Genomic DNA, 25,747 nt, shown 5'->3' on the forward strand with positions numbered 1-25,747 from the left:
TCCTAACTTCCAATCCATTTTGTTCTTTTTTTTTTTTTTTTTTTTTTTGAGACAGAGTCTCTCCCTGTCCCCCAGGCTGGAGTGCAGTGGTGTGATCTCGGTTCACTGCAACCTCCACCTCCCAGGTTCTAGCAGTTCTCCTGCCTCACCCTCCTGAGTAGCTGGGATTACAGGTGCCTACCACCATGTCCAGCAAATTTTTATATTTTTAGTAGAGACGGGGCTTCACTATGTTGGTTAGGCTGGTCTTGAACTCCTGACCTCAGGTGATCCGCCCCACTTGGCCTCCCAAAGTGCTGGGATTACAGGCATGAGCCACTGTGCCCAGCCCCCATTTTGTACTTAAGGGTACTATTTTTCCATGTTTGAAAAGGTCATGAATCATGTCTTAGGGAGTCCTCTGGTGATATTTTGAATAGTTTAGAGTGCCAGATTCTGAACCCAGTTGAGATGAATGAAACACGGCTAATCTTGCTCTAAGGAAATATGCATTCCTGCGGGAAAGGAGATGTTAGTTCAGCCTATTAAAACAATGTTTTATGTAGCACCAACTCTGGATAAGATGTAGATGAGAACCTGCAAAAAAATGCACAACGAAGGGAAACAGGGTCTCATTTTACACTTAGGATGTAACAGGAGAGAGGAGACATGTACAACTGAAGCTGTCGCTAGCAATTAAAGGGCAGAACACAATGCTGAACATTGTGAGTTACAGGGATTAATTGCCAGGAGGGGTTGAGAAGACTAGGATGTATCCAAACCCTCTATGTCCTGGTATCCCCATCCCAGAGAAATATTCTCACAGGCCAATAAGGAGACATGTGTGAGATGCTCACCGTAGCACTGTTTGTAGTGCCTGGGAGTTGGAAGCAACTTAGGAATGGAGAGTACATGTGGTGTGTGTATATGATGGAATACTATGCTATAAAAAGTCCACATGGCAACACGCACAGGTCTTAACTACCACTGAGTGAGCAAATAAATAGAATAAAAGCTTTTCTTTTTCTTTATCTCTCTCTCTCTTTTTTTTTTTTTTTTTTTTTTTTGAGATGGAGTCTCACTCTGTCACTCAGGCTGGAGTGCAATGGAGCAACCTCGGTTCACTGCATCCTCCGCCTCATGGGTTCGAGTGATTCTTCTGCCTCAGCCTCCTGAGTAGCTGGGATTACAGATGTTCACCACCACATCCGGCTAATTTTTTTTTTTTTTTTTTTTTTTTGAGACAGAGTCTCGCTCTGTCACCTGGGCTGGAGTGCAGTGGCCGGATCTCAGCTCACTGCAAGCTCCGCCTCCCGGGTTCACGCCATTCTCCTGCCTCAGCCTCCCGGGTAGCTGGGACTACAGGCGCCGCCACCTCGCCCGGCTAGTTTTTTGTAGTTTTTAGTAGAGACGGGGTTTCACCGTGTTAGCCAGGATGGTCTCGATCTCCTGACCTCGTGATCCGCCCGTCTCGGCCTCCCAAAGTGCTGGGATTACAGGGTTTTGCCATGTTGGCCAGACTGGTCTCAAACTCCTGGCCTCAGGTGATCCGCCTGCCTCGGCCTCCCAGAGTGCTGGGATTACAGGCAAGAGCCACTGTGCCTGGCTAGAAATAGAATAAGATTTATAGCACAAAATCAATTATGTAAATTAAGAACACACACACACATCCATAAAAGAATATTAGGAACCTTTTTCAGGAATATGCACATATCTCTTTAGGCATATGGAAGGCAAACTGGAAGCATATATACTAATGCACTGAAGTGAATATCTATGGTGAATGGTTAACAGCAGTGGGGGCAGAGAATGAGAGGGAAGATAACAGAATAAAACACATGCCTCACACAGACCAATGACTTAATGAATATGATTAGCTCTGCACATCCAAGGGGCAGAAATAAAGTTATTTATGAGAAGTAAAGGGACCTTCACTTTGGGGAGAGAGTTGAGGCAGGAACCTCCATGAATAAGACAGATCCTGACCCAGTCAACTACCACCTGATCTTTCCCTGCCAAGCCCATGTTTCCAAAGTCTGTCAGTTTCCAACTCCAGTGACTGAGCCAGACTCGTTTTTCCCACCACACGGGTGTCCAGTACCAGTCACTGGGAGCCCCCACTTCCTCATTAGCAAACTTACCTGCTGCCCCAATTCAGTGGTTCCTGCACCCCACTGGTAGGGTTCCCCCTTTCACCTCACAAGTTCCTCAGCTCCGCCCTGAACCGAAGAGAAAAGGAAGCTGTATTGCAAGGTGCTTGCAAATATTTACTAACTTTGAAGTGGGACAAATCTGAATTCAAAACTAGGCTCCAGCAACTTGCTGTGTGATCTTGAGCAAATTATGTAACCTCTCTGAGCTTCATTTCCTCAATCAGTAAAATATAAATAATGGCACAGTGAGGTGGCTCACACCTGTAATCCCAACACTTTGAGAGGCCAAGGTGGGAGGATCGCTTGAACCCAGGAGTTTGAGACCAGCCTGGGCAACATAGTGAGACCACTATCTCTATTAAAACTTTAAAAATTAGCTGGGCATGGTAGTACCTGTGATCCCAGCTACTTTGGAAGCTGAGGTGGGAGGATCATTTGAGCCCAGGAGGTTAAGGCTGCAGTAAGCTCTGATGGTACCAGTGCACTCTAGCCTGGATGACAGAGCAAGTGCCTGTCTCATAAAAGAGAAGAAATAAGAAAAGAAAAAAAAAAAGATAAAGTCTAATAATTTCATAAGAAAATGTAAAATATATAAAAAATATATATTCATATATGTATAATTTTCTTTACCAGTGGTGTAGTAAGGATTAAATTAGGTAATGTATAAAAATCATAGTGCAGTGGGTGCGGTAGCTCACGCCTGTAATCCCAACAGTTTGGGAGGCCAAGGCAGGGGAATCACCTGAGGTCAGGAGTTTGAGACCAGTCTGGCCAACATGGTAAAACCCCATTTCTACTAAAAATACAAAAATTAGCTGGGCATGGTGGTAAGCGCCTGTAATCCCAGCTACTCAGGAGGCTGAGGCAGGAGAATGGCTTGAACACGGGAGGTAGGTGTTGCAGTGAGCTGAGATTGCACCACTGAACTCCAGTCTAGATGACAGTGAGATTCTGTCTCAAACAAAACAAAACAAAACAAAAACCATAGTGCAGAGCCTGGCACAAAATAATAGCTGTTTTTATTTAGTTGTTTGTCTTGAGGTAAAATTCATGGCTCTGGAGGGGACACCCAGCAGTCTGGATCCTCACTGCCGCTTAGACACTGATCTATGGCGTGTCTGGGCCCTGCAGCCTTCTCTTCCTGTTCCCCGGGGCCCGCCTCAGTCTCCTCTATTTCCACTCACCCTTGGGATCTGCCTGGGCAGGACCTGCTCTTAGCACCAGACTCCCAAGCTCTGTAACCTTGGAGGTCCTATAGATTGAGACTGGAGTGAGAGCTGCTTGACCCTCAAATTACAGTGTCCCCTTCCTGTTCAACTGCTTGCCATCCTCATGTTCTAAAGAAGAAAACCTAGCACTGCAAAGCTGGCCTCTTTTCTCCTTAAAATGCCAAAGGAGATGAGCGCAGTGGGGGCTCCTGTCTAAACCTCCGTCTCCCCTCTGCAGCACTATTTGTGATGGGAGTTCTAATGCAATGTATCACCGTAATGATTGCTGATTTCAGCACGTTATGGTGACTGATGGCCATGCTAGCTGGAGCTTGTCTTCCCGGTTTGCTCTTTTACTAAAGAGTAATTGTGCAGAGTTGGTGGTAGATGAGGGTGGCTCAGAGATGTGAGGTGAGAGAAGAGAGTCAGCTCAGCTTGTCACCAGCCCTGGGGCAGGAGGGGCAAAGGGAGGTGTGCAAACTAAAAATTGGCTGAGAAGGCTCATAAAGAAAATTCAAACTCTCTGCATTTAGGTGGATTGTTTCATCCCTGACATTCCCAATGCCTCTGACATACCCTCTCCAGGCAATGACATCCCCTACTGAAATGGGGAAAGACAGGACAAATGCTAGCTGAGCATTAGAAGAATGGTAGATCAGGAAGAGGCTGTTCTACATCAACCTCACGGACAGACCAAGAGAAGATACAGCTGAGCTGCTGCAAGATGGATTAAAGTAGGCTTAAGAAAGACACTCGTCCAGCTAAGAAGAAGCGGTCCAAGGTGCAACTTATTTTACAAGGAAACACTCCAGACACCTGGCCCTGTTTTGAGTGGAGGAGACCATCCCTGACAATCCCTGGGGAATGGTGTTCAATCGTTTTTACTTTGCAACTTTCTAGAAAGCTCAGGGTAACATGGAGGTGGGGGAGCTGGGTTAGAACTTCAGGCCCTCTGTGTCCTCTGAGCATCCTGCCCTTGGGACTGCTGATCAGACTTTGGGGGTCTCCTCACCCCTCCACAGCTCTGGCACGAGTGTGGAATTCAGGGCTGTTGTGGATTGAATAGTGTCTCCCCCAAATTTATATCCAACTGGCACCTCAGGCTGTGACTTTATTTGGAAATAAGGTTGCTGCAGGTATAAGTAAGTCTCTCAAGAATAAATCATCCTGGCCGGGTGCGGTGACGCACATCTGTAATCCCAGCACTTTAGGAGGCCAAGGTGGGTGGATCACCTGAGGTCAGGAGTTTGAGACCAGACTGTACAACATGGCGAAACCCTGTCTCTATGAAAAACACAAAAATTAGCCGGGCGTGGTGGCGGGTGCCTGTAATCCCAGCTACCCAGGAGGCTGAGGCAGGAGAATCATTGGAACTCGGGAGGCAGAGGTTACAGTGAGCGGAGATCATGCCACTGCACTCCAGCCTGGGCGACAGAGCAAGACTCAGTCTCAGAAAAAAAAAAAAAAAAAAGAATAAATCATTCCGGATTTAGGGTGGGCATGAAATCCAACAACTGGTGGTTTGTTTGCTTGTTTGTTTGTTTGTTTGTTTTTGAAATAGAGTCTTGCTCTTTCACCCAGGCTGAAGTACAGTGGAGCAACCTTGGCTCACTGCAATCTCTGCCTCCCCGGTTCAAGCGATTCTCCTGCCTCAGCCTTCCGAGTAGCTGGGATCACAGGTGTACACCACCACGCCCAGTTAATTTTTGTATTTTTAGTAGAGAGGGGGTTTTGCTATATGGGCCAGGCTGGTCTCCAACTCCTGACCTCAAGTGGTCCACCCACCTCAGCCTCCCAAAGTGCTAGGATTACAGGTGTGAGCCACCACACCCAGCTGAACCACTGGTGTTCTTATAAGAAGAAGAGAAGACACGTGGAGGAGAAAGCCACGTGGAGACAGAGACTGGAATTGGTGTGACGCATCTGTAATTCAAAGAATGCCACAGATGCCAGGTGGCAGCCAGAAGCTCAGAAAGCAGCATGGAACTGAATCTACCTTAGAACTTCCAGAAGGAGCCAACCCTGCCAACACTTTGATTTCTGACTTCTGCTCTCCTGAACAGTGAGATTATACATTTCTGTTATTTTTTTATTTTTATTTTTTTTTGAGACACAGTCTCGCTCTGTCTCCCAGGCTGGAGTACAGTGGCGCTATCTCGGCTCACTGCAACTTCCGCCTCCCAGGTTCAAGTGATTCTCCTGCCTCAGCCTCCCAAGTAGCTGGGACTATAGGAACGTGCCACCACGCCCAGCTAATTTTTTGTATTTTTAGTAGAGACAGGGTTTCACCGCGTGAGCCAGGATGGTCTCGATCTCCTGACCTTGTGATCTGCCTGCCTCGGCCTCCCAAAGTGCTGGGATTACAGGCATGAGCCACCGCGCCCGGCCACATTTCTGTTATTTTAAGCCCCATGTTTCTGGTAAATTATTACACCAACCTTAAGAAACTAATACAAGGGAGTTGGGCAAAGGGGCTGCAAAGAGACCCACTCTTCTTGGTTGCAGAGAACCCTGACCATATCCCCTAGTTCAGTGGCCCAAGTGTTGCTGTCTCCAGCACTGCCCAGGAGAGCATCTTCAGAAGTCAGAGAGTCTATCACATGCCACCTCCCCGCCCAGTTTCTCCTCCCACATGCCCACTTCAGGCACACACAAACCCCACTTGAGGCCGGGTGTGGTGGCTCACACCTGTAATCCCAGCACTTTGGGAGGCTGAGGCAGGCAGATCACCTGAGGTCAGGAGTTCGAGACCAGCCTGGTCAACATGCTGTCTCTACTAAAGATACAAAAATTAGCCACATGTAGCAGTGGATGCCTGTAATCCCAGCTACTCAGGAGGCTGAGGCAGGAGAATCGCTTGAACCTGGGAGGTGGAGGTTGCCGTGAGCTGAGACCACGCCATTGCACTCCAGCCTGGGTGACAGAGCGAGACTCCATCTCAAAACAGAAACAAAAACAAGAAACCCCACTTGAAGTGCCCTCTGCTCCCACTCAGTGGGGACTTCAGTCAGGCCAAGCCCAGGGACTGCCCGCCTCCCCTGTGTGACACCGCATCTGCTCAGCTCACATCTTCTGGTCTCAGTTTCCCTGGTACTTTCCCCACGCTGCCTCCTCAGAGGCTCAGTCAAACAGACGAAGCCCAGACAGGGACCATCCTCTATGGACTCCTCCCCCGCCTCACTTCTCAACCAGGGCTACCAGTCACAGAAAACACCCAGTGGCCTCTCTAGCCTGGGAGAAGCAGAGAATGGTTAGGTGCAAGGCTCAGAGAGGTCAAACCAGTGGAAACCAAGATCCCAGCCCTCAAGACAGGGACGTCAGGGAAACCCCCAGTAGTGGCACCCATATAAAAAAGGCACTCTTTTACTTATTTGTTTTTTTCTTTTCCTTTTGGCCGAGTAGACATTCCAATAGAGAAGGCACCCATTGTCCTCATTTCCCACCATCAAGGCATCTGGGAAAGAATCCCTCCTTTAAAGGGGGTGGATGTGCCTATGTGACGTTTGGGAAGAACATTCCAGAGTAGACAAAGGGCCAAATGCCAGGGCCTTTCTAAAGGCCACCTACATGATGCACTACCACTTAGGAACAAGCCAGGGTCTCCTGAGTCATTCTCCCTTCCCTATACTCTCTTCCCTTTGGTTGGACACTTTGCCCCCCTCATAATCAGTTCTTAGCCATTTATTGGGGCATCTTGTATTTATTTCATTCTCAAAGCTGCCTGACTTCTCCCCAGAGCTGGGGCCTGCAGGGCAGCGGGGAACAGCCCTTGAGACTCATTCTTCTCCTTCCTGGAGAAGAATGGGTGGACTCCCAGCCTGTCATCTGCCAGGGGAGCTCAGAGCCAGAGGAGCGGGTGGGCACTGTCCTCTCTTCCTGGGCATGGGCTGGGTGTGGGGATGTGGAGTCTAACGGAGGGCCTATCCTCCATGTATTGCTGCTGAGGCAGCTGAGGGTGGAGAGAACTCCAGGGGATGCAGAGGTGGGACGATGACCATGTTGGAGAAGAGCTTTGAGAGATTGAGCAGAAGTCGAGATAAATGGACTCTCTCTCCCCTGAGTCACCATGCATCAGGACAGCTGATGGGGAAGAGGCAGAGTGACCATGCTCTAGAATCTTTGATTTCCTATGAGTGGAAAGCCAAGTCAAGCTTGACAAACTCATCCTGGGAGGTATGAAGCATACAGGCATTGGGGGACGGGAAGGGCCACACTCAGGAAGCTATGGGGCCATGATCCTGGTAACCATCTGTTTCACTGCAAATCTTCTGCTTCATGGTCCCTCCCCACACCCCCATGTGTCTGTCAGACTGTATGTCCCAAGCTTGCTGCAGGAATGTGGCCACCGAAGTATGGCTGTCTTCCTCCCACCCACAGCTGGTCAGAGCCTGAGTGAGACTAGAACGCTGGCCTCTTCACTCCCAGCCCAGCACCCCTTCCTCCACTGACTCATCCAGGAGACTATGAACACAGGCGCCCCACAGCCTCTCAGCTCTCTTCTCCTGCCTGCCTCCTGTTCCCTAAATACATTCAACACCCCGACAGAGGATGGCTGCTCCAAGAGCCCCCTAAGGTCCCCTTCCGTGGTGTCTGAGTTGTGCCAAGGGCAGGCTGCATGGCCACCACTAAAGTTCAATTGCAGGACTGGGATAGCATTGAGGTCGTTTGGTTTTTAAAATGTATGCAAAAATGTCTTCAGAACCTCCATATTCTCAGGTAAAAGAATTCTAATGCCCAAGATAAGAGGGACCAGGGACAGGGGATGGGGCTAATTAGATCCAGAGGCCTGTGCTTTAGAAAAGGGCCAGTGGCTGTCAAGAATTGCTGGGCATAGGGTCAGGCACAGTGGCTCACGCCTGTAGTCCCCGCACTTTGGGAGGCCAAGATGCGCGGATCGCTTGAGTCCAGGAGTTTGAGACCAGCCTGGCCAACATGGCGAAACCCTGTCTCTACCGGAAAAAAAAAAAATTGCATAAATTAGCTGGGCATGATGGTGCGTGCCTGTGGTCCCAGCTACCAGAGAGGCTGAGGTGGGGAGATTACTTGAGCCTGGGAAGTCTAGGCTGCAGTGAGCCAAGATCTCACCACTGCACTCCAGCCTGAGTGACGGAGCGTGACCCTGTCTCAAGAAAAAAAAAAAAAAAAAAGAGAGAGAATTGACGGGCATAAGACCAGGCCACGTGGTGCTCATGCCTGCAATCCCAGCACTTTGGATGGCTGAGGTGGATGGATCACTTGAGCTCAGGAGTTCAAGACCAGCTTGGGCAACATGATGAAACTCTGCCTCTACAAAAAAAAAAAAAAAAAAATTAGCCAGGCTAATGTGGTGGCACATACCTGTGGTCCCAGGCACTTAGGGGACTGAGGCAAGAGGATTGCTTGAATTGAGGAGGTCGAGGCTGCAATAAGCCGAGATCGTGCCACTGCAGTCCAGCCTGAGTGACAATGTGAGACCCTTTTTCAAAAGGAAAAAAAGAATTGCTGGGCGTGGGTCTTACTGGAGCTCTGGGGTGCTGCCTCTAGGCAGGTGGTCTGAGCACGTTCACTTGGGAGGTGAACTTGCAGTAGGGGAGACAGTTTCACTAATTAGTAATAAACGTCTTTATTTCTTTTCTTTTCTTTTTTCTTTTTTTTTTTTTTGAGATGGAGTCTCACACTGTTGCCCAGGCTGGAGTGCAATGGTGCGATATTGGCTCACTGCAGCCTCTGCCTACCGGGTTCATGCGATTCTCCTGCCTCAGCCTCCCTAACAGCTGGGATTACAGGCGCACACCACCACGCCCGGTTATTATTTGTATTTTTAGTAGAGATGGAATTTACTAAGTTGGCCAGGCTGGTCTCAAACCCCTGACGTCATGATCTGCCCACCTCAGCTTCCCAAAGTACTGGGATTACAGGCGTGAGCCACCACGCCTGGCCCAACATCTTCATTCTTTAATGAACAGTCTCCGTAATCCACCTCCGACTTAGTTCAGTCTCCTGCTTTCTAGGAATGGAGCTGTCCCAAGGTTTCGTGGGTGGCGGGGAAGGAAAGACATCCACTCCTTGCTTCCCTGCCAGTCACATCCCGCTAAGGTAGAGAACCTGGGAGCGTGGGGTTCTGGTTTTCCTTGGATTCGTTTGGAGAAGGGGAGTCCTTAAAGCTGCCAGGATAACAAAATAAGGGAGTGGAAGGTAGAGGAGACAAGTCAGCTTGGTAAGAAAGAGAACAAGAGGCGTCAGAATCCTCTAGAAGGCAGATCTCTTGCTTCCCTTATCCGAGGGGCACCTCTGCTCCTTCCTTGCTGCTGAGTTCCCTATCCATTCCTGTGGGCCAGGGATGGGAATGCTGAGAATGGTTCAACATTTTATCCTGAGCTATTTTGAGGGAAAAAAAGGAGGGGACAGAGCTGAGTGGTGGAGCCCAATCACTCTCTTCTCTCTGGTTCCCACCATCCCCTCCCCAACCCATGTTTTCAAGTTGCCAAGGAAACCGCACAGCCTATCTGCATCTTCTGTTTTGTTCCTATCAAAACCAGGAAACTTTCTAAGGCCAAACCAGTGGGAGCTCTGTCAGAGTTGGTCGGCAAGGAGAGGCCGCTCCAGCGTGAAGCCTCCGGCACGGATGCCCTCCCACACAGCTGTGCATGCACACGCGCACACGCATGCACACACAAGCGCACACCACCCCCACACACCCGCACCTCCAATCAGCCAGCCCAACCACCGGGAGGAGAGAAAAATGGAAAACATACAGGGAAAAAAATCCACCCTGCCCACCCCACGGAGCCACACACCCACACCACTTCCATCCCCCTCTCCTCTGAGCCTTGCAGGGCAGGCGAAGTTTGGCGCCCCAGGCAGTTCACCCACTCCAACAGCACCCTGCCACCTCAGGCGTGGTGGCTCCAGAGACAGCGTGCCAGTCAGGCTACCCTAGGAAGTGAGTCCTGGGAGCAGGAGGAGGCAGCAAGCAGAGAAAGGGATATAGAGGAACAACCTCTATATTATTATCTGCTGGTTCCAGGCAGCAGTCGCAGAGTGACGTGTGACCTTGCAAAGGTCACCTAAATACACTGCTCGATGTCACGGAGACACAAGCTGCTACATCGAGTAGTGAGTCCTCCATCACTGGAGGTATTCAAGCAGGTGCTGAATGTCCATCTTTACAGGAGACTCCTATAAAGAAGACTCCTACTGTGAGTGGGAGCTTAGGCTAAATAATCCCTGAGGTTTTGTTGGCAGGAAAATTCCAGAATCCATGGTTTAGAGTCTTTTGTGCCACAGGCCCACTTAGCACATGATGACCTAGGGGCTGAGGGCAGAGGGGTCACCCCTTCCTCTGTACACAGGCATTCACCTATGCAGCTGACCTTCCCACTTATCAGCCAGGAGCCTAGTCATTGTTTTTCCCGGAAGACTTAAGTGGGTTCAAGAGTAGATGCCTGAGGAAAACCCAGCGGGGCCAGGCGTGGTGGTGCACACCTGTAATCTCAGCACTTTGGGTGGCTGAGGTGGGAGGATTGCTTGAGCCCAGGAGTTGGAGACCAACCTGGGCAACATAGTGAAACCCTGTCTCTACAAAAAGAAATTTTAAATGTAGCTAGGTGTGGTGATGCGTGCCTGTAGTCCTAGCTACTTAGGAGGCTGAGGTGAGAGGATCACTTGAACCCAAGAGATTGAGGCTTCCATGAGCTGTAATTGTGCCACTGCACTCCAGCCTGGGTGACAGAGTAAGACCCTGCCTCAAACAAACAAACAAAAACAAAAAACCACAGGAAGATTTCTGGGCATGAGAATTAAAGAGGCTAGCACAACCATCTTGTGGTGAGGCCCTGTCCAGAAAGCCAGTTTCTGCCTGAAATAAAGAAAGGATCATGTTTTGAGAACCAGCTAAGGAAGTGGCTTTATTTTCTCAAAGATGAGGGACTGAGAGAGGCGGTCTCTCTGGTCAGGGGAGAAAGGGGTTGTCATCAAGAGAAGAAGGCAAAGTAGAGGCAATAATATAAGCTCCTTAGGATCAGGGAGAGTACTGGGTCCTGGAATCCAGACTCCTGGGAACTATGGTAGCACCTGTGCTCTGCACAACGGTGCCCCACGGAAGGGGTGAACTGGGGCTGAAATCCAGCCAACCAGTGCCTCCTGTAGGATGGAGGCTGCCTGGAGGAGGGTCACCATCAGTTATTTTTCCTGATCCTCTCACTCCCACCACCCCACTCTCCAGTAGGCCCCAGTGTGTATTGTTCCCCTCGACGTGCCCATGCGTCCTCTCATTTAGCTCCCATTTATAAGTGAGAACATGCAGTATTTGGTTTTCTGCTCCTGCGTTAGTTAGAGGTGTCTTCTTTTAAATCTCACCCAGGGTCAGTAGCAGCCCTGCTCGCACTCATTGCACTGATCTTCCCATGGGAAGATCCTCATCAGTCCCCTATAATCTTCCTAAGGTACTAGTCTCATCGAGACCCTCCCTACTTAAACTCTTCAGTGGTTGCTCCTTTCTCCTAATGGGAAAAAGGCAAATTTCTTAGCCTGGTTGACAGGGCCCTTTATCATATACCTCTCGCTGCCCATCTTCCCAGTCTTTTTTTTTTTTTTTTCTGAGACAGATTTTCGCTCTTGTTGCCCAGGCTGGAGTACGTTGGCGTGATCTCAGCTCACTGCAACATCTGCCTCCTGGGTCCAAGCGATTCTCCTGCCTCAGCCTCCCAAGTAACTGGGATTACAGGTGCCCACCAGCATGCCCAGCTAATTTTTTGTATTTTTAGTAGAGACGGGGTTTCACCATGTTGGCCAGGCTGGTCTTGAACTCCTGACCTCAGGTGATCTGCCTTGGCCTCCCAAAGTGCGGGGATTACAGGTATGAGCCACTGAGCCTGGCCCCCCAGTCTTTTTAATGTTTTCCAGTGCTCCAGCCACATCACCCTACCTACCTTCCCCCAAACTCTATATTCTACACTGCCCAGCTTCCTCAACTGTTCCAGCCTAGATCAGACAAGGAACTCCATTGTGAACAACAGAAACCACCTCTCACTAACTAGCAGGCAAGGAATAGTCTGGACTGGGCTCAGTGGTTCATGCCTTTAATCCCAACACTTTGGGCCGAAGCAGGTGGATCACCTGAGGTCAGGAATTCGAGACCAGCCTGGCCAACGTGGTGAAACCCCATCTCTACTAAAAATACAAAAATTAGCCAGGCGTGGTGGCAGGTGCCTGTAATCCCAGCTACCCGGGAGGCTGAGGCAGGAGAATCGCTTGAACCCAGGAGGCGGAGGGTGCAGGGAGTGGAGATCGCATCATTGCACTCCAGCCTGGGTGACTGAGTGAGAGACCTGGTCTCAAAAAAAAAAAAAAAAAAAAGAATAGTCTGGAAAGTCAAATTATGTTAGCTCAAGAGTTGATGGGCAGCACCTGCCCTCACAGTCGGGAACCAAGGGATGCTGGTGGCAGAGAACACTCCAAGGTCATGAGATAGGGAGCACCTTGTTGGGGCACTGCAGCTGGTTCTGCCCCTCACCACCCACACCACCCCCCATACTAGATACTGTTCCTGAAGGAGTCCAGAATGGCCACCACTGCTATGAATGACTGCTCCTGCCCAGGTCCTGAAGATCCCAATGGGAACATCAGATTGGCTGAGCTCAGCTTCCGGGGCCCATCCTCACCCCACCCTCACTCTGTCCACACCACATTTGTAGGGGGTAAGGGGAGCAGGGAGACACAAACCCTGCCCTCTTTAGCACGTGGTCAAAGGTAGAATCCTTCCCCAACTAAGACTCCCATAATGAGGAATTCCCTCCAAAATAGGAAAGTTGCTCAGTACTGGACAATCAAAAACGTGACAAGTGTCCACCCCATTGTCTCTGTCTGCCTCCTCAATTCCTATTCACTCCTCAAATTAAATCCTGTAAAACTTCCCTCCAGGCCGGGTGCAGTGGCTCACGCCTGTAATCCAGCACTTTGGGAGGCCAAGGCAGGCAGATCACCTGAGGTCAGGAGTTCAAGACTAGCCTGAGCAACATGGTGAAACCCCATCTCTACTAAAAACACAAAATTAGCCAGGTGTGGTGGTGTGCACCTGTAATCCCAGCTATTTGGGAGGCTGAGGCAGGAGGATCACTTGGACTCGGGAGACAGAGGTTGCAGTGAGTTGAGTTCGTGCCATTGCACTCCAACCTGGACAACAAGGGAAAAATTCCTTCTAAAAAAACAAAAAACAAACAAACAAAAAATCAACCAAAAACCTTCCTCCTACCTAGGCATGCTCCAATGACCCCTCTACATTTTCATAGTACCTGATATTTATCTCCACCAAGGCCTTCTTATTTTAGCAAAATGGTTTTCAGATTTGTCTTCCTCACCAGACCGTGAGTTCCTTTGGGTCTTAGAGGGGGACATACTCATCTGTGACCCCTTGTCTGTATCCTCTGTCCTCATCCCCATGGGCAGTGTTAGTGGGAGCTCAGTAAATGTGTGAGTGAATGACAGAATGAATATGTTCATCCCTGAAGGTCCTCACATGGAAGAAGAGCAGCTTAGAGCATCCTACATGCCTGGTGGAGTGTGATGAATGTGATCCTCACTCCAGAGTTGGGGTGCAGAGAACTAAGGAACGAAGCTAAGTACTTACGTTTAAAAGTACTAGACAGAAAAGCTGTTATCAAGTGACTCTCTTTCTTAAAGAGCTGTAAGGTACTTCTTCCAAAAGATACTCTAGAGAGGGACCTGGTGGGGTATGCATTCAGCTCTAACCCTGAGGCCTTGGTTGCTGTAAATCTGGAATTGTGTGGGTTGAGATGAAAATGGTTTTCAGTCATTAGGCCCCATTGTGAAGATAATTACGTAAAGTCCTAATGCAGACACCTGGGCCAGAAGTGGGCTGGAACTGCCCTGAGTGGCCCCCACAGGGGAGAAGAGTGGGAGAGAAGCATCTGGAAAGATACAGGAGGGTAGCAAGAGCTGATCAAAATAGAAGGGAAGAAGCAGAAGAGAAGATGAGGGAGAGAAGTGCTGGGAGAAAGAGCACATAGGAGCCAAACCTGTTGGACAGGGGGCTACAGCCAAGGAACTGAGGCCTGGAATGTAACTACTGATGGGGAAACAGAGGGCATGGGATTGAGCTTGCTGCTGCCAGGGAAAGGAGGCAGAGAGGGGTGAATAAATAGTGAATGCTTACCTCAGTTAATCAAACATTTATTACATGTCTACTACATGCTAGGCACTGCACTAAGGCGTTAAGGTACAAAGGTACAAGATGGTATACATAAACACATGCAAATCCTGTTCCTTCCGGGATTTACAGAGCAGTGAGAGACACACACACAAAGACTGAGACTATAAAAATTTGTTTAGCAGAGAGCTGAACCTCACTCGTGCCTGTAATCCCAGCACCTTGGGAAGCTGAGAAGGGAAGATAATTTGAGGCTAGGAGTTCAAGACCAGCCTAGGCAATGTAGTGAGACTCCCATCTCAACAAAAATAAAAATATTAGCCAGGCATGGTGGTGCACACCTGTGATCTCAGCTACTCAGAAGGCCCACTTGAGCCTGGAAGTGTCGAGGCTACAGTGAGCCATGATTGCGCCATTGCACTCCAGCCTTGACAACAAAGCAAAACCTTGTCTCAATAAATAAATAAAAATAAAAGCATGCCTTGGCCACCTTTCATGGCACAAAAGCATTATTTTAAAAAGTTGTTAGGTAAAAGTAAGAGGAGAAGAAGAGTGTAATGGGAACACAATAAAGGGACACTTCTAGCTGGAGGAGATGCCCGTGGAGCTCAGTGTCGATGGATGGGTCAGCCAAGGGGAGAGAGGTGGGAAGGGCTCCCGGTAAGGAGGCAGCATGAGCAAACACATGGACGCACGGGCCAATGTGAAATGGGGTGCAGAGGTGGCGGGGACATGACAAGAGCTGGAGAAGCCAGGTGGAATCAGGTGCAGCCATGTGCGCCAGGCTGACAGGCTTGACTTCAACCTGTAAGTAATGGAGACTCATTGACAGGTTTTCTCAGCGCCTGATGTGGTAAAATTTGCATTTTAGGGATGTCACATTGACTACAGTGTGAGAGTGAATTTATGTGGAGGAAGACTGTAGCCAGGGAGACCAATTAGGAGTTGATTGCCATTGTCAAAGTGAAAGATGTGGTGCCATTATCTGAGAGGAGGACACAGAAAGAGAACAGTTAGCAAGAGGGAGGGGTGATGATGACATGTTTGAGACAAGTTGAGTATTGAATGTTTGTGGACTACTTGAGAGCATGTGTCTAACAAGCATTTGAATACTAGCATAGGAAACTGAAAGGAGAGGCGGCAGCTGAAGACATGGATTTGGGCTTCATCAGCAAATGGATCATAGCTTCAACAGATGGAAGTGAACAAGCTCTCCCAGGAAGAAAACACACAAAGGCAAGCAATGGGCTCAGGCTAGAACTCTGAGAAACTCCCGTGTTTAAAGGGTACTGAAAAAGAGGCCTCTACGAAAGACAATGCTAGAGGGAAGTCAGAGAAGTAGGAGAAAAACAGAGAAGACTCGGGGCCACAGAAGACAAGAAACGGGAGGTTTCCGGAAGGAAGGAGAGGATAGCAGGGTCAGAAGCAGCAGAGAGGCCTAGAAAGATAAACCCCAAGTGGCCAATGGTATTTGCAAAATGGAAGTAATGGATGATCTTTTTAAAAAAGTATGTTGTGTGGGGCAAGATATTAACAAGTGGTGAGGTCTAAATAGTTTATAGGAGTTCCTTTATTATTATTATTATTTTTTTTTTTTGGAGGCAAGGTCTCATTCTGCTGTCCAGGCTGGAGTGCAGTGGTGCGATCATAGCTCACTGCAGCCTCCAACTCCTGGGCTCAAGCAATCTTTCTACCTTAGCCTCCCAAGTAGCTAAGACTACATACAGGCACATGCTACCACAACTGGCTAATTAAATATGCCCGGCCTCTTGCAACTTGTCTTTGGGTTTGAAATTGTATCAAAATAAATAGTTACCCCCCAGAGCCAGGTGGCACATGCCTGTAATCCCAGCACTTTGGGAGGCCAAGGAGGGTGATCAGTTGAGGTCAGGAGTTCGAGACCAGCCTGACCAACATGGTGAAACCCCATCTCTACTAAAAATACAAAAATTAGCCGAGTGTGGTGGTGCATACCTGTAGTCCCAGCTACTCGGGAGGCTGAGGCAGGAGAATCACTTGAACCTGGTAGGTGGTAGAGGTTGCAGTGAGCCAAGATCATGCCACTGCACTCCAGCCTGGGTGACAGAGCAAGGCTCCATCTCAAAAAAAAAAAAAGAAAAGAAAAGAAAAGAAAAAAGAGTTATCCCCCCAAAAGTGGGTTTTTGTTTTGAAATAATGAATAATGCAAGATCATTTTTAAGACTTACACAATTCTAAAAGGCACAGAATAGAAAATGAAAATTCCTCCTTCCCTCCTCAGTATCCTAATCCCACCCTGCAAGAGTAACTTTATCATTATTAATAGTTTGGTACATTTCCTGCCAGATTCACTTTATTTATTTGTTGTTCTTACAAAAATACAATCATACTATATATTCTATTTTGCTATTTAAAACATATCAGGTATTTTGTCATGACAGAATACATGTTTTCACCTTCATTCTTCAACACTGCACAGTATTCTATCATATGGATACTCATTCATTATTAATTCTGAAATTTAAAACCCTTGTAAAAGTACAGAAATAAAATAACAGACACCCATGTAGCTTTTTTTTTTGAAATGGAGTTTTGCTCTTATTGCCCAGGCTGGAATGCAATGGCGCAATCTTGGCTCACTGCAACCTCCGCCTCCTGGCTTCAAGCGATTCTCCTGCCTCAACCTCATGAGTAGTTGGGATTACAGGGGTGCGCCGCTGTGCCCAGCTAATTTTGTATTTTTAGTAGAGATGAGGTTTTACCATGTTGGTCAGGCTGGTCTTGAACTCCTGACCTCAGATGACCCACCCACCTCAGCCTGCCAAAGTGCTAGGATTACAGGCATGAGCCACCATGCCCGGCTCAGCTTTTTTTTTTTTCTTTTTGTATTTTGTATTTGTATAGAGACAGGGTTTCACCATCTTGGCCAGGCTGGTCTTGAACTCTTGACCTCATGATCCATCTGCCTCAGCCTTCCAAAGTTCTGGGATTACAGGCATGAGCCACCACACCTGGCCTGCTACTACTATTTTAAAACAAATACTAACAGTCTGTGATACCTGTCTTAGATTCTTTTTTGGACTATAGTGTGCTTGCCTGGATGAGATATGATTGAAAAGCCCCAGGACGGCTGGAAGTTGCTTAAAAATGCAGCCTGATCTCATCACACCCCTGCTTTAACCTTTTCAGTGGCTCCCATAGCCTCTAGGCTCAGTCCAAGCTCTTTAGTAAGACATTCCTATGACCCCTGAGCCCCGGCCCATGTCCACTTGCCTTTCTCTCCCTGACACAGCCAGGGCAGGCTATTCAAATTCCAGCACAGATCCTTTCATTGTCCTTTCCTCAGGCTCATCTCTCTAGCTGGATTAATTCCCCACTCCACTCAGTTGCCCCACCACCAACCCACTTGGAGAATACTTAGTCATCTTTAGGACCCAGCTCAAGAGTCACTCGGGTGCTCCACCCCTGCCAGGTAGGACTGAACTCTCCCTAACCCCACTATTATGGCCTCCATCTGTTTCTATCATAGAATTTTGCTTTGTTTGGGTTTTGTTGTTTTGTTTTGTTTTTGAGATGGAGTCTTGCTCTGTTGCTCAGGCTGGAGCGCAGTGACGTGATCTTGGCTCACTGCAACCTCCTCCTCCCAGGTTCAAGCAATTCTCGTGCCTCAGCCTCCTGAGTAGCTGGGACTACAGGCACGTACCACCACGCCCAGCTAGTTTTTTTGTTTTGAGACAGGGTCTCGCTCTGTCACCCAGGCTGGAGGGCAGTGGTGCGATCATGGCTCACTGCAGCATCAACCTCCCAGACTCAAGCAATCCTCCACCTCAGCCTCCCAAGTAGCTCAGACTATAGGCACACACCACCACCACATCCAGCTAATTCTCTTATTATTTTTTGTAGATAGGTTCTCACTATTTTGCCCAGGCTTGCCTTGAGCTCTGAAGCTCAAGCAATCCTCCTGCCTTGGCCTTCGAACATGCTAGGAATATAGACATGAGTCACTGCAACCGGCCTGTTGCCGAGCTCTTATCCTTGGCTTCCCTTGGTTGACCTGCCCACCACCCACCCTGGACTATAAGTCCCTTGAGGACAAGATCCTTGCCTTATTCTTCTCTGACTTCCCAGAGTGTGACTGGCACACTCTACAAATACTCTTTTTTTTTTTTTTTTTTTTTTTTGAGACGGAGTCTCGCTATCACCCAGGCTGGAGAGCAGTGGCCGGATCTCAGCTCACCTCAAGCTCCGCCTCCCGGGTTCACGCCATTCTCCTGCCTCAGCCTCCTGAGTAGCTGGGACTACAGGCACCCGCCACGTCGCCCGGCTAGTTTTTTGTATTTTTTAGTAGAGACGGGGTTTCACCGTGTTAGCCAGGATGGTCTCGATCTCCTGACCTCGTGATCCACCCATCTCGGCCTCCCAAAGTGCTGGGATTACAGGCTTGAGCCACCACGCCCGGCCAAATACTCTTTAAATAACCTTGTGGACTCTGGAATCCCTGGTAGCAGAGCAAAGAGTTACGTGGGCAGCCTGACTCCTTTCTGTTGGTCTCCAATAACAAGGTGCCCAGGAGCACTCTGGATCTCCATAATCATCAGGGTCCCCCACCTGCAGGGGCCCTGCTCCATTCTCCCTGTGTCCTAACTAAGCCGAGCAGCCCCAGGTCTCCCTGCCCATTCCCTCGCTCTCCTGCCCACATTGCCCGCCAGATCCCCCTCTGTAGAGTCAGCAGGGAGCACTCAGAGGAGCTCATTACTTAATGGTCAATGGAGCAGACTCCTGTCTCCCCAACGAGCCCACAAAGGCTGTTTGGAACGCGGCCCCAATTCCTGTAAATGGAAAGCGATTTGCACTCATTCCCAAGATGAATCATTTTGTTTTAATCTCCTGTCCTTTTGCTGGCACTGCCACTGTCACGGCTGCCTGCTCTGCCTTTTGGCCGTCTGTTGGAGGGACGCTCTTCCAGGGCCTGTTAATTACTGAGAAGGGGAGTGCATGAAAGAGGAAACAGAGGGACCCCCAGAAGGAGCAGGGTAATAGGCAGCAAGGGGTCAACACTAATGAAAATGACATGACTGCCCTTCTGGAACCCAGGCAAATATCCCAAACAGGCAGACAGCAGTTCCCAACTTGCAGCCCCTTGAGGGGCTTCTCTGGAGACCAGGCAAAGCTAAAATGATGGGAGCATCCAGCCCTCTCATGCCCCTAGGGAGAGCTTCCCCATTTGAGCTCCTCTGAGCTGGATTACCTGGGTGACTGACCCTAGGGGAGAGAGGGAACAGGAAAATTGTGGGGCACAGAATTAGTTCCCTGAATTTTGGTATACAATTGGTGGCATAAAGAGACAATAAAATTTACATGCATTTTTTTTTCTCAGGCAACAATTCCAGGAGGCCATGCAGGATGGCAGCCATATTTTCTTCCCATCTGCGGGAGGGCCGAACCTATGGATCTGCTAGGGAGAGTCCAGCCTGCTGTCAGCAAAAGGGAGAGCTTCTGGCCCAGTGTCTGGCCTCTGCCCATGGTGCTGGCACTGGGGCCCAAGGGCTGTTCTGTGCCAAGGCCTATGGCCCAGATTCCAGGCTTTCCTTCTGCATAATGAAGGGCCCATGCCCACTGGAAGTTTAGGAGTGTGGTCACTCCTCCACGGTGCAATGAACTTCAAAGCTTGCTCAAGTCCTGCCCTGGCTGGAAAGGGGCATGGCAGGGGCCTTTGCGGGGAAGTAGGAAAGCCGACCCTGGGAGGCTGACCTCCCTTCCTAGCTAGCCTGCTGGTCAGGAGGCTCCCAGAGTGCCTGTGGTGGGGGCGGCTACATGGCCCCTGGATTCTTCCTGCCCAGGATCTTGGACTCCCAGACGACCAATGAGCTCCACAGTTCATGACCTGGGACAGGAGGATGAGAGGACTCTAGCCACTCCCCAGTGGGGGACTAAGCCTCTAGGAGTAGGGGTTTACTATACTCCAGTCTAGCCACCTCTGAAGATTTTGTGGGATTGAGTGGAAATATTTGTTTGTGATAACTTAAACCCTTATTGAAGATGGCAGCCTTTCCTCGGTCCCTCTCTCTCTCACTGCCCTGCCTCTTTACCTCATGCAGTGTGATAACTCCCTCCCCCCAGGCTCCCTATTTCCTGTGACCTCACATTCTGAGATGCCCACCCTCTGATGACCACGTATAGAGTCTGCTGGAAACAACCCTCTCCTCCAAAAAAAAAGGGATAGGCTGGCACTGCTGCAGCAGGTAGCTGAGCCTGCCGGGAAGCCAGGACCCTAAGAACAATATTCAAGAAAAGCTAAGGTGGGCCAGGTGTCACGGTTCACACCTGTAATCCCAGCATTTGGGAGGCCGAGGCAGGAGGATCGTTTGAGCCCAGGAGTTTGTCCAACATAGTGAGACCCTGTCTCCACCAAAAACAAACAGACAAACAGCTGGGTGTGGTGGTGTATGTCTACAGTCCCCAGCTACTTCAAGTGGCTGAAACCCAGGAGTTCAAAACTATGGATTGCACCATTTGCACTCCACTGCAGCCTGGACAATGAAGTGATTTCATCTCTTAAAAAAAAAAAAGAGAGAGAGAGAGAGAGAGGAAGGTGGGAAAGAAGGAAGGAAGGAAGGAGAAAGAGGAAGGAAGGAGAGACAGAAAAGGAGAGAGGAAGAGAGGGAGGGAGGGAGGGAGGAAGGAAGGAAGGAAGGAAGGAAGGAAGGAAGGAGGGGAAAAGCCAAAACCCTCACTTCTCCATCTGGCTCCCCACACTATTGCCAGGAACAAGTCCAAGAGCAGAGTAATGTGGGTTTCCTGGGAAAGGATGTGTCATGAAGGAAGAGAGGATAAGGAGGCTCATTCAATAAATATTTTTCAACTGCCTACTATGTGTCAGGCAATGTTACAGGCACGGCTGTGTCCAAAACAGGCAAAGTCTCTGCTCTGATGGAGCTTACACTCTACCGTTCATCATGGAAGCTTGGAATTGGCTGAGGCCTGAGAAACAGCTCCTCAACTTTTGGAGAAAAGTGAGCGAGCAGCGGCTAAGCCAGGACCAGGGCTCAGGACCTCAGCATGCCAAGCAGTGTCCAGGGGAGAGGAGAATGGCACAGGCTGTGACTGCAGCCCAGCACCTACTCAGAGGCTCTGTCAAGAGAGAGGGTCACTGTGCTGATTGGAAAAGATGATGCAAAGTATCAAGTTCCCCTACTGCCTTCTCCAAGCCTGTTCCACATGTCTCCAGCTGACTCTGTCTGCTCTTTTCTGACTTGGTGGCTTGGGACAGAAAATCCTGAAAACCTGTTCCCTTGATCCTGCGGCTCCAAGACAGCCCCTGGGGACAAAAATTCCTAGGGAATACTGACCTGAGTTCCAAAGGCCCAGAGAGAGGAAAAGCAAACAGGAGGAAGCTGTGGGAGGCAAGGTGTTAAACCCAGGCTGCAGCTCATTTAGGTTCAACTCCACTAGATAATGTGTGTGGAAGTCCAAGTGGAATGCCTGATATATGTCGGTACTCGATAAATATTAATCTTCCTCCTTCCCTCCTTCCTTGTCTCCACTGGACAATACCTCCAATTCAAATGCCTTATTAATCATTTATAGCATCGCTGATAATAATAAGATTCATAAAAATTCAAATTGTAGGAGCTTTGCTCTACCCTTCTGGCTTCAGATCAGAAAGCTACATAGCTACATATGTCACCCTCAGTTGGGAAAGGGGAGCAATATCACTTGAAATTCTCTGGCCCCCAGTTTAGCTTTTTTTTTTTTTTTTTTTGAGACTGAGTCTCACTCCGTCACCCAGGCTAGAGGGCAGTGGCACAATCTCGGCTCACTGCAACCTCCGCCTCCTGGGTTCAAACAATTCTCCTGCCTCAGCTTCCCAAGTAGCTGGGGCTACAGGTATGTGCCACTACACCCAGCTAATTTTTGTATTTTTAGTAGAGATGGGGTTTCACCATGTTGGCCAGGCTGGTCTTGAACTCCTGACCTCAAGTGACCCACCTGCCTCTGCCTCCCAAAGTGCTGGGATTACAGGCATGAGCCACTGTCCCCAGCCCCAATTTGGCTTTTAATTCAGATCATCCCACTTCATTGGATGGACAGGAGTGTCTCTTCTGTAAGGAACATGGTGGTGTGCGCCTGTAATCCCAGCTACTCAGGAGACTGAGGCAGGAGAATTGCTTGAACTCAGGAGATGGAGGTTGCAGTGAGCCAAGATCACACCACTGCACTCCAGCCCGGGCAACAAGAGCAAAACTCCATCTCAAAAAAAAGGACAGGGTGGTGGCTTATGCCTGTAATCCCAGCACTTTGGGAGGCCAAGGTGGGCAGATCACCTGAGGTCAGGAGTTCGAGACTGGTCTGACCAACATGGAGAAACCCTGTCTCTACTAAGAATACAAAATTAGCTGGGTGTGGTGGTGCATGCCTGTAATCCCAGCTACTCAAGAGGCTGAGGCAGGAGAATCGCTTGAACCCCGGAGGCAGAGGTTGTGGTGAGCCAAGATCATGCCATTGCATTCCAGCCTGGGCAACAGAAACTCCAAAGAAACCTCCAAAACCCTTGATTAGCAAAATCTATATGTCCCCCCTGGCTGAGCTAGGGATGAATAAGGTGGCCACAGCTAGCCTCCCTAATTCTCGCTTTCCTCTGCTTGTGATTCCAAGGGCCCCACCTGGCAGATGTCAGACCAGATGCTGAGGACCTCTCCCTGTGCCTGCCCTGAGTCCTGGCATCTGATCTCAGGCCCTGGCTCTTGCTGTCTTCCTCCCTACCCCTTTTTTTTTTTTTTTTTGAGGCGGAGTCTCGCTCTGTCGCCCGGGCTGGAGTGCAGTGGCCAGATCTCAGCTCACTGCAAGCCCCGCCTCCCGGGTTTCCGCCATTCTCCTGCCTCAGCCTCCCGAGTAGCTGGGACGACAGGCGCCCGCCACCTCGCCCGGCTAGTTTTTGTATTTTTAGTAGAGACGGGGTTTCACCGTATTAGCCAGGATGGTCTCGATCTCCCGACCTTGTGATCCGCCCGTCTTGGCCTCCCAAAGTGCTGGGATTACAGGCTTGAGCCACCGCGCCCGGCCCCTCCCTACCCCTTATCTGCCCTTTCTTTACTGCTAATGGATCTCTCCCCAGTGGATTCTTAGCACCTACAGATACAGGCATTGATTTGAGTGGAGCCTTTATGTATTGCCATTGATTTTAAAGATAACCAAAAACAGCAAGCTTAAATTCTAATGTGATATAACAATAGCTCCAGCTCACAAAACACATCAGCCTCCCAGGGGAATTCGAGCACTTACCAAGTTCTTTTCTGTGCAGGCAACAGTTGCCCCCAATCCCAGGGAAAGTAAGACAAAGCAAAAGCAATGGTTGTTGAAGTCGGGGGAGAATGGGAAAGAGGGTATCCAGGAGATGCAGGAGGTTTGCTTCCTTGAAAGGGTGGGAGAGAGGAGACAACATTTTCAAGTCATCAGGAAATGCATCTTCTTTCATTCTTAGGAACCACCCACCATCCCAGTCCCCACCTGGGTCAGGAGTGAAGGTGAACACACAATAAGAAGTGAGGAGCAGAAGCCCCTGCCAAGGACGGGCTCACTCAGGGGACTCAGTGGCTGGAAGAGCTGGGTGCGGAGCCTCCCCCACCCTCCCTGCTGCATGTTCCAGGCTTTTAGGAGTCTCCTGACTGTCTCTGTCCCTTCCCCTCCACTCTTCCATCCTTTTCAGCACCCACTTGCTCCTCCTGTTTCTGGTCCCCAACTCCTAGGAAACCTTAGGGCTGTCACTCTTAGGAGCTGAAGGCTGTGTGATCGAATACCTCTCCATCCCCTCCCCTCCCCGCCCTTCTGGTCCTACTCAGCCAGGTCTTTCATTTCGGCTTTGGAGGGTCTCTATCCCTCTTTCCCCGCCAGGCCTTCGCACCTGTGATGCATTGGACCCTATGAGTGGCTACTCTCGCTGGCTGCCTTGCTTCATTACCTGACTCACTATCAACAGGAGATGATCTGTTCATCCTTAGGCCCCACTGTAGCCTGTCCTCACCCCTGCAGACCTTTCCCTAGCATCCCTGCCTTCCACGCAGCATCGCTCCCCATTTCTCCTTTCATGCAATTTCCTCATCTCCTGTGACAGCATTTGGAAACTGCTTTCGGTTAGAGCGGCGGCTGTCTTCCGCACATGTAGAGCCCCTTGTCTGATCTGTCTCACTGTACAGCTAACCTGAATTATTCATTAGCGGGAGTAAGCAAATTGACTTCATAAAGATGCCAGTGAGGGTTTGCGGAGCTGTTTCAGTATCTCTTATTGATGCATTGGGCTATTTTTCCAGCTTGCTAAGAGCCCACCAAATAGGAGTGGGGGTCAAGCTGAGGACTGGAGAAAAAAGGCTGTGCATTTGAATCCTCAGTTTGCTACTCCCAGATTTGTGTGTCTGGCTAAGACGCTTGACTTCTCAGAGACTCTCTACTCCGATAGAGAAAAATGGTGATTTTTGTCTTCTGGTTTCCCAGACACCTTAGGGGGACATATAGATTTTGCTAATCAAGGGTTTTGGAGGTTTCTTTGGAGTTTCTGTTGCCCAGGCTGGAATGCAATGGCATGATCTTGGCTCACCACAACCTCTGCCTCCGGGGTTCAAGCGATTCTCCTGCCTCAGCCTCTTGAGTAGCTGGGATTACAGGCATGCACCACCACACCCAGCTAATTTTGTATTCTTAGTAGAGACAGGGTTTCTCCATGTTGGTCAGACTAGTCTCGAACTCCTGACCTCAGGTGATCTGCCCACCTTGGCCTCCCAAAGTGCTGGGATTACAGGCATAAGCCACCACCCTGTCTTTTTTTTTTTTTTTCTTTTTTTTGAGATGGAGTTTTGCTCTTGTTGCCCGGGCTGGAGTGCAGTGGTGTGATCTTGGCTCACTGCAACCTCCATCTCCTGATTCAAGCAATTCTCCTGCCTCAGTCTCCTGAGTAGCTGGGATTGCAGGCGCACACCACCATGTCTTGTTAATTTTTTTTTATTTTTAGTAGAGTTGGAGTTTTACCATGTTGACCATGGCTGGTCTCGAACTCCTGGCCTCAAGTGATCCACCCACCTTGGTCACCCAAAGTTCTGGGATTATAGGCGTGAGCCACCACATCCGGCCAGTTTCTTTGGAGTTTCTGGAGGAAGAAGCCATCTGATGATTTTGCTCTATGCTCACTCCTAACCTTCCTGGTGGCCCAGGGACTTCTGGCAGGAAACAAGTTTCCTAATCAACCGAAAGCATGTACAACCCCTGAAGAGAGGGCAGGATACATGGACCTC

The sequence above is a fragment of the Trachypithecus francoisi genome, unplaced genomic scaffold (assembly GCF_009764315.1).
Source record: "Trachypithecus francoisi isolate TF-2019V2 unplaced genomic scaffold, Tfra_2.0 Lachesis_group5, whole genome shotgun sequence".
Taxonomy (NCBI): domain Eukaryota; kingdom Metazoa; phylum Chordata; class Mammalia; order Primates; family Cercopithecidae; genus Trachypithecus; species Trachypithecus francoisi.